Source organism: Daktulosphaira vitifoliae, unplaced genomic scaffold (assembly GCF_025091365.1).
Source record: "Daktulosphaira vitifoliae isolate Bord-2020 unplaced genomic scaffold, ASM2509136v1 Scaffold_2, whole genome shotgun sequence".
Classification (NCBI taxonomy): Eukaryota; Metazoa; Arthropoda; class Insecta; order Hemiptera; family Phylloxeridae; genus Daktulosphaira; species Daktulosphaira vitifoliae.
Genome location: NW_026099573.1, coordinates 11,680,277 through 11,694,287, shown reverse-complemented (window position 1 = coordinate 11,694,287; position 14,011 = coordinate 11,680,277). Strand labels below are relative to the sequence as shown.

The window sequence follows — 14,011 nt, the reverse complement described above, 5'->3', positions numbered from 1 at the left end:
ACACAAAAAAAAAAATAAAAAAAAAAACACATCATAGTAAAATTAATACCTTCTCAGCTTCGCATCGAAGCTAAAAAATAAGCATATTCATTTACTATGCACTATATAGTATGTGTACGAGTTGTGTATGATTAGAAGTCGTTATATTTCTGACCTTAATTCAGTCGTATCGGCGATACCGTGTTCATTGATGTAGGAGTTCAAATATAGTTGATATTCGTGCGTATTTATTTGCTGTTCTCTCAAACATAGTTCATTAATATTTCTATTTAATTCATCATGGAATTCTTATTGTTACTTGTTAGTTTATATTAGAGAGAAAAAGAAAAATTTGTTCATTTAAAAAAAAACAAATATCATAACATATATTTCTTCTTTTTTAAAAAACATAGCCAACCTTCTATTTTATCTTCTTATCACCTTCTTACGCACGGCAACATTTTTCCAGCGCACATAAAACGAACGCAAAAATCCGATATAATGTTGTCGCACATTATACAATAATACATTTGCAATAATACTTTAATTTACAATGTTTTATCTAAAATGTACCATTACAACATGTTAGAGATACAATACCAGAACTAATTAAACGGGTCCAAAATACACAAAAAATAAATTACGATATAGCCTAACCCAGTACACACCTGGGCAATTAGTTTTAATAACCTTTCCATATCAAGAACATAATAGAATTCCTAAATTAGCACATAATTATAGGAGACCATTTAGCCAAAATTACCAACTTCATTACCAGTTCTCCTAGATTCCTTCATCTGACTTCCATTTCTTCTTAAGATTATATCTCAAGCATGGCAGATATATTGGTCTTCTCCATTCTCCTTCATCGCAGCTTGGCACAAAAAAATTCTCCAAATATACCTAATCATCCTATTTTTATACACTTTCATATAATATTCTTTTCTCGGCCAAGACTGGGCCATAATCGTCTTTAATTTCATGCTTACAATATTTACCTTAATAATTCTCCTTTCTGCTCTAAACGTGACAATGAAGTAATTATAGCATAATTATAGTATAATTATCAAAGCCACTCATCTTCAAACATCTATGAAACAGCTCAATTATTTGCCAACTACTTTTCCAGTGTTTATGTTACTGACTCAAGAATGTTTAATGAAGAGTCCCAAGAAAATTTAAATACGTGTTTAATGAATAATATAAATGTTAATTTAAGCTCCATGTCTATTGATCAAAATGAAATTCAAGAGTTATTAAATAATTTAGATATGAATGCGAGTACGGGACCTTATGGTGTACCATTAATATTTCTAAAATTGTGTAGTTTTGTATTAATTAAGCCACTTCATTTAATTTTTAATAGATCTTTAAATTTAGGTTATTTTCCCAATATATGGAAAAAATCTTTTATTACACCAGTACACAAATCAGGAGATAGGCATAATGTTTTAAATTATAGACCAATTTCTAAATTATCACATATACTTAAAATATTTGAAGCGATTATAACAAATAAATTAACTAAACTAATATCGCCATATATCTGTAAAAATCAACATGGATTTAGATCTAAAATATCAATTTCAACAAATTTATTACTTTTTCAGTCAAAGATAATTGATTCTCTTAATGATTATGTCCAATTAGACTCAATATACACCGATTTCCAGAAAGCTTTTGATAAAGTAAATTATAGCCTACTTTTAAATAAATTAGTTTCTTTCGGTATCCACGGTAGTTTTTTGGGTTGGATAAAATCCTATATTAGTTCACGTACTCAAGCAGTAAAATTATCCTTTCATGTTTCAAATAATTTTTTAGTTAATTCTGGAGTGCCTCAAGGTTCACATCTGGGCCCTCTCCTATTTATATTATTTATAAATGATCTCCCTGCAATATTTGATAGCTCAGTTGAAGTTCTTTTATTTGCTGATGATGCTAAGATTTTCTCAAAAATTAGATCTCTAGACGATACATTAAAATTACAATCGAACTTAGATAAGTTTGCAAATTGGAGCCATCAAAATCGCCTACCTTTAAATATAAGTAAATGTAATGTTATTACTTTTTCTAGAATAGATAATGAAATCAAGTGTAATTATAAAATAGATAACTGCATTATAATGCGTATCAACTCTGTTAGAGACTTAGGAATTGTTATTGAAAGTAAAATGTCTTTTTCAATACATATTAATAACATTATTAAAAAAGCCTTTAACATGTTAGGATTTTTAAATAGAAATACGAATAATTTTAAAAACTTTAATACATTCAAAACATTATTCTTTTCTCTAGTCAGAACTCACCTTGAGTTTGGTTCTATAGTCTGGTCTCCAAGTTATTCGTCATATAAAACGGAAATTGAAAATGTTCAGTATAAATTTTTAAAATTTTTGTGTTATAAATTGAATAAACCTATAATAACCAATTTGCATAACTCGGTTTTTGGATTTACTAGTTGTGAACAAAGAAGAAATGTAGCGGATATTGTAATCATATTTGAATTACTAAACAATCTTATTGATTCCCCGGAATTGTTAACTAAGATTGGTTTTATAACACCAAATCATTGTTTAAGAAAACCGAAATTGTTTCATATACCATTTTATAAAAATAACTACAGTTCCGCATCTTTTTTTCCTAGAGCCCTTTCATTATGTAACGTTATAGCTTGACACGGCACCGCCTTTTGCTCTAGGCTGGCGCTCACCCGTGTCTCTCTCGATATCAGCCGTCCAGCTATTAATATGACAATCGGTTGTCATCGGTCGTCACCCCGCCCTTGACACTGAGATAAGGCCGCCGCCGAATATGGATTACCGATATTGCTTTCTGTTTCGTTTCGACGTTCACCTGTAGTGGTGTATTGTTTTTGGCTGCTCCGTTTTGTTTTTCGACGTTCACCTTAACTGGTTGCTCTACGCTGTTTGGTTTTCCACGTGATTCTTCTTTTTTTTATCACCTGTGCGTTTTTATATTGGATTACGCAGTCAACTGTGCGCCTTCTACTTTGGAATACGCGTTAACTGCCTTATACCGCGACTATTGGCATATCAATTGTGCTGGGAGTTATAAGTGTCGATATATATATATATATATATTCGTTGGTACATTTCGTACACGCACAACGCCATCACCTGTGCGATCTCATTATTGGATACGCATTAAGCTGATCACATAGATTTCTTTTTTATGTCACGAGATTTTTTCAAACAAAATATATATATAGGTTTAAATCTAGTACTAAATTAAATATTGTGTTCTTATTATAAGAAAAAGATATTATTAGATTAAATTTTTGAAATTTGTTGTATTTCGTTTGCAGAATTCATAATATTATGTGATATTAAGCTAATTATTTGTTTTTAATTGATTTATGTCTTACACTATTTAATTATTAATTATTGATAACACATTTTATTGTATTCATAATTTATTCTATTCTATTTTATTATTATTATCTATATTACCTAATTGTTGTTAACTCATTATTGTCATGTAAACTTTATACTTATTGTATTATTAATATTACTAAAGGGTACCTACCCGTTAAAATATATATAAATAAAATAATAGGATTCTTATTTTTTAAATTAAGTTAACTTTTAGACATTTCTTTAACTAATATATTTATGGCCATAAAGATTAAATTAAAATAATAATATTAAATACTAATTAAAATAACCTAAATCAAACATTTTGTTAATTATTGGTTTAACATTTTAAGATTATTAACTTGTGAGTATCTTTTTTTAGTTTACTGGTAAAACTTAAAAATACTGAAGGCCATATTTATAATTCATTCTTCTGAATAAACTGAGCTTAAGCTAATTAAAAACTATGCTTAAAAATAGTTTAATTAAAATTTGTTCATAAGAAACAGCTATCAGTATGACATCAAAATTGTAATTCTATAAATCAAGCCTTAATAATAAGTATTTAAACTACATCAAAAAATCAAAGCAGCTTTTCTTAACTTTGAGAATTCAAAATAATCAAATTAAGTTTAAATTTATATTTAATATAAATTAGGTTCATGTAAATTTTATATGAAATTGTTGGACTTATTACTATGCAAACCATTGTAAGGTATTTTAAAATAAACAAAAAAATAAAATTTGAATACAAAAGTAGTATGTTTTTTAATTACGTTAAAAAAGTAAAAATTTTTTTTTCAGAATTTTGAGTCCCCTCTTGTGAGCACGTTAAGGGTCAAATTTTCAAAAAAATTATACCAAATGAAAGGGAAATATTAAAGGTTTCAATATAAAAAGAATTATTTTGATTCATTTATTTTTCAAAAAGTTATAGCAATTTTTAAAAAAAAAAGTTTAAAGTAACACAGGACCGTATATTTTGCGATACCTCGTCTCTTCCATCAGCCGCCCATCGCGAGCCCAGCCTGATTAGAGTACCTCCCCTATTTAGCTAGGGTGCAAAGTCTATCTACTGGAGCGTGATCGACCACCGAGCGCCAGCGGTGAACGCTCTCTCTTGTTTTTGACGTCCTATGTGATTTTTCTCCATCCGCCGTCGTCACGTGTTGTACATTAAAAAAGGTTACTTTTATAGTTCTAAATTAAAACCTCAAGTTGTATAATCTCTTTCATTTAAATCGTAATATATATATATATATATATATATATATTGGTTTACTTAAATTTCTTTTTATATATATACATATATATAATATTATCTGGTTTTCTTTTGCTCTCGGCCAGTGCCATTGTAGCGGTACTTTAGACATTGTGGTGCGTATTTGTGTCACATATATCTTTTTTTTTTAAGGAACAAACTTTTATTGACACTCGAATTTACCGTGTCAAAAGAATGTCGAAATTTACCGATTTTAACAATCGTAATTCTTTGGGGGATTTCTCCTATTAACAGGGAACGAAGGATTTTTTTCAATTTTTAAAGGTAATGTCTTCAACTAGATACGATTTGTAATCTTTTGAACTAACGTTGAAAGAATACGGTCCGGTGTGGGCTAATAAAAATGGTCACAGACATAAAAAAAAAACATATCGTAGTAATATTAATATCTTTTCAAAAAAAATATTGTAGTATATTGAATATAGTTTACACTAAATTTGGGCCTTTAAAATGAAAACTAAAACTAATTATTGTCTAAAATAGAATTTAGTAATATTAGATGTCGTCATGTTAAAAATCACGAAGAAAAAATATTACATCTGTGCAATTATATGCGTTCCTATCTAAAATAACTATTTACATACTTTTGACACTATCGATAAAATTATGATTTGAATAAAATTAAAAATAAAGAGAAATATATTTGTTAGTTTTGATGTGAAATTGAGAATATATTAATTTTACAATGATGTGTTTTTTGTCATGTCTGTCGTCACTTTTTTTAGCTCTTACCGAGATTTTTAAAATCGGTAAATTTCAACATTTTTCCTTTTTACTTGGTATAAATTTTTTTTAAATCTGACCCTTTACAAGCCTACAGGGGCGATTCAAAATAGCACCGTTTTTACAAAACTCAACTTTTGAAAATGTCCCGGAAAAATTCCGAGCTATAAAAATATGTTAAATTAAAGCTTATTTTATGTACTATTAATTAAAAAAAAAAAATGTTCCGACATCATCTATATGCAAATGATTGCTGTAGTTAAAAAACATGCTATTTTTGTGTTAAAATATTCGATTTTATATTTTCAACATTCAATTAAACTTTTTGAAAATTATATGGATTAACACACATTTTTATTTCTAAATACATTAAATTTTTCCCTTTGATCCGCTATACCTTTCTTTTAAATCGGGAAATTTCTCCTTATACAAGAGTCTTTCAAAACTTCAATCATATGTATAATAAGTAGTATTTTTCAAATTATCTTTTGAAAAGGTTCAAGAATTATTTTGAGCAATAAATTTATGATTAATTAAAGTTTAACTTTAACTTTTTAAAAATGAATAATTATAAAAAGCTTTTTTAAATATAAATATCTTTTTCAATATTTCTGTTAGGTTTTTTAATGCAGATTTTTAATTTAGACATTGAAACTAATTAGCCCATAACAACATTTTAAATTTATGACTTTTCTCTAAAAAATACAACACTTAATTATTCGATGTAATTTTATACTAAATTCAATTACTATAATAAGTATTTTTTTGATATTTCAAATTATAAATTAATGCGAATATAAAGTATATAATTGTTACCAGCATTAAATTAAAAAATATTGAACACAATTGACCAATTTTTATGATATTACATAGACATTACTTTACCAACTAGAAAACTTGGATATAGTATTATAAAACTCTACTATTCATCTATTTCGTTTAGTAAAGCGATCATTACGTGGTCTGTATCTCGTACATGATAACCTATATTTTTATTTTTTGTATATTTGTTAATATTCTGCAAAATATACGCGTTGTGATCATGAATAATGAAAAAATTAAACAGTCAATTGCAGAGAAATTGACTAAATAATAAACTAAATTTAACACAAAAAATTGTTTTATGTTCATAGCATTCTTCTTAAAACATTTTTCCATACTTATCATGTTATTATATGATTATAACATTATCACTAAAAATATAACACTCACTTGTTAAACATTTTATCTCGAAGAGATTTTGAGAGATATTTCTAAATTAAGATTAAAAATGTTTTTATTCTATTTACAATGAATACTTGAATATTTCGCTCATATGATAAAGAATATATAAATATTCTTCCATATCTAGAAAATATTTAACAATCTATGCTAATTTTAAATACCGTATTAGACAAAAAAGTCAAAACAGATACAATTTATTTAATTGCATAATTTAATGAAGTCTTTAAATTTAAGACTTAATAAAAAATTTAAGAAGCCACTAAAATGCTTAAATTTAATAAAGCCTTAAAAATACACATAATTCAAATAAAATGGTCAAATTAAATATAGATAAAATATGTGTCTTTACATAGGAACATTTTAACAACTTTTAGATCTTTTTAGTAAATTATATATTATATTTTAATGAATAAAGCTAAGTTTTTACTACTAAACTAAAATTTTAAAAAATATTTTAAATTAGATTAGTTATTTTCACATTAATTTTTTTTTTTTGCATATTTTATCTTTTTAGTGTTTTTAAAGCACTAAAATAATAAATTAAGTACTTATTATTGTGCTCATAATAAGTCGTTTTAGTGCTATAAGTTATGAATTTTGTTTATTATACAAAGTAATGAAATTCATAAATAAAATATTTAATTAATTACCATGCTGATAGCTCAACTGGATAAATTTTCTGATCTTTTAATGTAATATATTGAGCAATATCGGTTTAATAGAAGTGAGAGTGTTAGCATATTAAAATGATAAAAAAAGGTAGAACAGTTCCGAAGTGGCATAGATGGGAAATAGGTGATATATGACAGTAATTCAAATCACTATCATAAGAAACGCATTGATACAAATCTGTAAATAGTGTTTAATTTTAAAAAAATAATGAAATAAATATAGTATGAGATTAATATTTGATCATTTAGTATATATTTACAGGATTTATAAAAAATTAAAAAGTAGTTATTACTTTTATTGTAAACGTGTATAAAAATTGAAGGGCTTGATACAAAGCATTTCAGAAAATAATTTGTAGTTAATTATTAATTAAAGGTTCTACAAAAAATTTTCTTTAGATCAAACATATACTTTTATTATTCAATTTTTTGTGCTAATTTTAAATCTGCAATTATATCTTTTCTATCGCCACTAATATTTGATATTATTACTAATCATTAAAAAACTATAGGATATTAATATAAGAAAAACAGTTCTGAATATTTCAATTGTATCATCTGTTTAAACACCAAAAGTTAGATGATTAATTTTTCTACTGAAACGATTTATTACGATATAAATACAAAAAATATAACAAGTGATTTTAACGAAATTTCGGGTTTTTTTCATAAATTTACTGTTAGTTGGATCAAGTATAATAATATCTGACAGTATTAAAATCACTATAAAAAAAAAACGCTTCGATGCAAATCTTTAGATAGTGTTTAATTTTAAAAAATTGGTGGATTATTCCAAAAGCTACATGATTTACTAGTTCCTTATTAATATCCTGATTATGATAAAGTATGTCAAATAAAAAAGGGATTATTAAAAAATATTATTTCTCATAAAAAAATTGTGTTGATCCAGAAACTTTTCAATAAGTCATTTCAGGAATACTTTCAAAAGTCAAGTTGAAAAAGTAAAGTTTTTGTGAAAAAGTTGTCATTTTAAATCCCCCCCGTAGGCAAGTAAAGAGTCTAATTTATAAAAAAAATATACCAAATGATATTCAAAGACAACATGCATCCATAAAGAAAATAATTGTATTGATCCATACTATTTTCATAATGAAGTTAAAAATGTAAAAAATAAAAGCAAGAATTTTCACACAAAATAGCATTCAGTAGTCATTTTCACCGTGAAGACCAAATAAAGTCCGAAATTTTTTTTTTTCCATGATGAAGTATATTATATTAGCTTTAATTTAAGATATATATAAAAGTGTTAGACCTTCCTGAACACTTTCAAAAGTTAAGTTAAAAAAGTTAATTGTTTGTGAAAAAGCTGTAATTTTAAATACCTCCCTGTGGGCAGGTAAAGGGTCAGATATAAAAAATAAAAAAATGAACGGTAATGATATAATGCACCTATATAAAAAATAATAATATTGATTTGGTTATTTTTAAAAAAGTTATGGCAATTTTAAGTAAAAAAAATTGAAAAAATTTCGAAAATCAGCGATTTTAAAATTTGTAATTTTTTTGGAGGTTTCCCCATTTACGGAGAACCAGGGAATTTTTTTCAATTTTTGAGGGTAATGTCTTCGACTAAATACGATTTGTGATCTTTTGACGTATCATTGAAAAAAATCGGTTCGGTGAGAGCTGAGAAAAAGTGGTAACAGACACAAAAAAAAATAAATAAATAAACATCATAGTAAATCAATACTATCTCAGGTTCGCATCGAAGCTAAAAGGTTGAAAGTTCAACATTGGTAAATTATAAATGATTTACAGATTTTAGAAATAAAATTTATAGTATTGTTCTTCAGACATATAAAAAAATACTTGATTGAACTCTAAACCAATAAGCAATATAAATAATTATTATTTCATCACTGATGTTATTTTATCAATGATTCATAATAGTTGAAATTAACGATACACGTTTCAATATAATAAAACGGCATAAACAGAGTAATATTGGATTAGCATTTAATCAAATTATTACTATATTTATACCAATTATAAAAAATATATTTCAAATTCTGCTCTATGCGGATGTAATTTAGTTTGACAAATTTTAACTTCTCGTATAATTTTATGCATTTTAGTTCTTTTACAATTTACAAAATACATGTATTTCATTGTAATTGATTATAACTAATAAACATAAGTATTTCATTCGACAACTGATTAATACTCATATTCTTTGAATGAAAAAAGAATTTGCAATACAATATAAAAATAAAAGCTTATATTATAAAAAATATTTTTTTTAACATAAACATTGTAAATATATTCTATTATTGATACTCGTATGGTGGACCTAATGATCGTTAAAAAATATAAATTAATAACCAAAAAAAAGTTTAGGCAAATATAATAAAGCTAAAATTAAAAGCATTATTTTCCTATAAATAGTAAATTCATCGGACTAGATGAATACTTTGGAAACCACATTTTTTTCTTTCTTCTGGAAATAATTTTAATATGTCAAACATTTTTGGAAGCTCCGCCTCATATTGGCTAATTAATGTTACCATTATAGTTTTTTTATTTTACTTCACCTTCAATTTTATTCANTTACCATTATAAGTTTTTTATTTTACTTCACCTTCAATTTTATTCATTTTTATCCTAGTTTCCTTTACTTTACTATCTAATGTGTTTGTCATATTAAGAAATCAACCAGTAACAACGACCCATTGATGTTATATATAGGGTGTCCTATACATGGAACTTATATGTTCTTTAACAGTGTCAGTTATCATTTCTTGTGTCAGGTCTATACTATGCTGGACCACTAAAGCTGATTTAATTGAATTTAAATAATGATATATCGCGGAATGATTTATTTTGTCAAGTTTGACTAATGTCTTTTTTCTATTGTATAAGAAATAAAGTTTCTAACACTTGTTACTACTTTAGTAGCAATAGTTTTATCATTAATATCAAGAGGATTTTTTAATGTCAGACCATACAATATGTAAAAAGTACTTTATGCAGAATCGAATTATTTAAGTTATAATTTTTACTTATATTTTATATTTTTAATCAGTCTTAATAGTTGAGTCGTATTTTAAAATCTAAAATTTTGTCCTTGAAATTTCTAGAATGACGAAATTGTGTAAATTTACGTACATAAATAATTATTGCAATACTAAAATAAAAATCAAGTGTTTCTCTCAAAACTCATTTGTATGTATTAAAATTGTATAAAATGGAAGATTAACAATATCGATTATTATTACTTTAGTATCGTTATACTATTAATAATAAATTTATTTTACAGATTTATTAGATTTCAAATTTTTACTTATTTATTTCAAAAAGATGTTATTTCGATTCTTTATTTTAAATTTTTATAATTTTTGGATTTTAAATCAAAGTTTGATGGTTTTCTGTAGTTAATGTTCAAGTTCAAATTTACAACAATACATAGATATAACATATGTTATCGGTGTATTNAAATTTACAATAATACATAGATATAACATATGTTATCGGTGTATTCAATTTTATTTGTCAACAGGAGGCATGGGAAGATACGACATATAGTTACAGAGTCGATGAAAACACCCTTCGTTATTGTAATACGGACGTAATTAAGTCGGAAATTAATGATGATAATTTTCGCCANAATAATTGTATTGATCCATACTATTTTCATAATGAAGTTAAAAATGTAAAAAATAAAAATACCAATTATAAACAATTTAATAATTCTTAGATACACTGAAAATTTGAAAGTCTTTAGATATTTATTGAATAGTTTTGTTGTGTTATGTTCCAGATATAGAGAATCTGAAACAACAAAATATATTATGTGCACTAGGAAGTTGCGGGAAACAATAAGCGCATCAAATAATATGTTTCTAAAATTTTTATATCCCGCTATTTTTATACATCATATGAATAAATATCTTCAAGAGCAATATGGATTAAATCAGAAAAGTTATCTTACACATATAGAGCTATTTTATGGTCTGACAATAAAAGATCCTAATCCTGTTAATTCTGCTAATACTCTAATAGATAATATTAAACGTTTAATTACTACAATAGATAATAGAACAGACAAACTTGACCAATTAAATCAATCTGAAAACTAACATAAGTTAATTATGTCAATTTTTAGAGAAAACATAAAAATAGAAAAATTTAACATTTTTAAATCGTTACAAAGGTTTAAATTAAAATACGGGTAGTTTATAATGCCTTAATTTTTTTCTGTATATTATATTGCATTACGTCATATGATGCAAATTTAAGTTTGGAAATAAACTTTTCAAACTATGATAAAATATGGAAAGATTCATTGTAACAAAATGTTACTTACTGATATAAATAATATTCAATTTCATAAACAAATATTTAATAACCCCAAAATCATAATTTTTTAAGTCCGCTACAGTGGTTATTAGTAGTGTAGGTAACATATTTTTTTTNCAGTGGTTATTAGTAGTGTAGGTAACATATTTTTTTTAACATTTTTTAGGTTACATTTATTCTAATTTATATAAAAATAAAGTATGTAAAATTATTTTACGATTGGTCAAACCTAACACGTGCTTCAAGATAGTTGAATATTTAAATTTGAAAAAAGCTTTCTTTTATTTATCACATGAAGTATCCTATTTACAATAAAAAAAATGTAAAGTTCTTTTATTATAAATACGATATTTTCTAAAAAAAAGTTATTAACCTAGTACCCAATATTAACAGATTGTTTTCATAACTCGATCAATTAGTGGTAAAGGAAAATTATATTTTATTTCTTAAATGTTTCTATACATATAATATGTACTGATCATTAATATAATTTAAAACTAATAATACTTTTAAAACATGAATTTAAACCTTATAAATATTTAACTCAAAAAGTTACAAGAATATTAAATATTACAGCTACGATTTATCGGTGTTTATGTCGTGTACATTAGAAATCACCGGCCTATTTTTAGAGTACTATTCTGTTTCAGTGTTTATTCGGTGTTTTTACCCGTTTTGAAACAAAAGTTTAGCCTTTTCGGTACATTTACGGTGCCCACTGGGACTCTGGATGCGATCTAGACTTCATCCGGAAGGAGGTAATCAGCACTACTGCGCCATTGAAGCTTTTTGAAAACTTCCATCTCCAACGAGCCCTTTTCACAAAAAATCCTACATTCACTAAATGCGACGGTAAATCAATTTATAATGATCCTAATCTTAAACTAACAGTAAGGATTGCAACTCACCCGAAGTCATCGTTGTGACGTCACTCAGTCCGCCAACTTCAAACATAAACTCGCTCAATGTCGATTCTCCTTATACGTCAGCAGTCAGGCAACTCAATATTCCTGAATATTTTCCACTACACTACACTGGTCTCCGTATTGTACTTGTTTTTGCTTCTGGCGATAATAACTTAGGCGATTTTCACCCAGTCAACTCGGGAAAACTTTGTCCAAAATATTTTCTGGTATTCTTAGTATCAATGTTATCGGTTCTATGCGTGTTAAAATCACGTTTGATTCGGTTGATAACGCCAACAATTGCCTCACTTACCGAACACGGCTACTTTGTGAATATTCCTAGCACTATATAGTATTTGAGTCATATGACTAGATAAAGGTATCTCTGAAGAAAACTTTTGTGAACGTCATGAGTGTTGGGAGGTATTTGCACAATATTCACAGAATAAAGTACACGACGTAACGCATATAGTATTACTTGTTTAACCAAGGTAGGCTAATCATTCAGTTAGGTTATAACGACATTTGATATATTTTCACAAGGTAGAGCATCATACTCTGTTTATGACATTTTATGATTACAGTCCATTCACGCATTTTAACACATGTTCATTAATAAATATTTTTCAACATAGGTGTATACAGTCAGAAATTATGGGGCGCCATGAAGATTATGATGTAGAACAAGAAGATGATAGATTTATTTTAATTTAATAACTACCAGATTCTAATGATGGTCAATAATACCATTTAAATTTAGATACGACGATTGATTTGAATAATAAACGTTACTTTTTTTATATTACAAAAAAGAAAAATTGTTTTAATTAAGTTAGTTATTATTTTATTCTATGTAGCTTTTAATTGATAAATGCTTAATAAACAAAAAAATTAATTTTTATTGATGAAACTCCAAATAATGTTTATGACAGGATTTGAAAAAGCAATTTTTTTAGTTACAAACAGTTTTTAATTGATTTTTATGTTTATTTTGTTTCTATAAAAAAAATTGTCTATTTTTGAAATGTTTAATTAATTTAATTTATGTTGATTGGAAATATATAATAAAGAACTTATATACTATTGATACATTGCTTTTATATATAAACTTTATAAGAATTAGTCAATTTGTTTAAGATAACAAATTAACCGTTATTATAATTAATGAATTTTTTTTTAACAATAAATGGTAATACTAAATAATAAATATATTTATTTTATGAGGTTATCAAGTAAAATACAAAATTTGTATTTTGTTTTTTTATTTTTGACATATTCTGCCCATTTTTCTTTCGTGTTATGTTTTCATTTAATTTAATTATATTCAATTTTTCAATGGGTAATTAAAAAATTTTAATATATTTTTTTTAAAAATTATGTTTCATCAAAAACCCTTTGAAAACTCAAAAATATATTTTAAACTATAAGTCATTGCAAGAGCTTTTTTAAAAAAGATTAATACAATAGTTTAAAAATAAAAAGTTTAAAACTTTGTTATACAAAATAAATAATCATTTCAAATTAATGAAAATT

General features: G+C 25.5%; 1 long non-coding RNA gene across 1 annotated transcript; it reads left to right on the top strand.

Moving 5' to 3' along the window:
* Positions 1-10,941: 10,941 nt before the first annotated feature.
* LOC126898964 (uncharacterized) lies at positions 10,942-13,556 on the top strand. The gene is made up of 3 exons (XR_007702439.1): positions 10,942-11,673; positions 11,712-12,425; positions 13,114-13,556. It is a non-coding gene; the product is annotated as an uncharacterized LOC126898964 (long non-coding RNA).
* Positions 13,557-14,011: the final 455 nt, after the last annotated feature.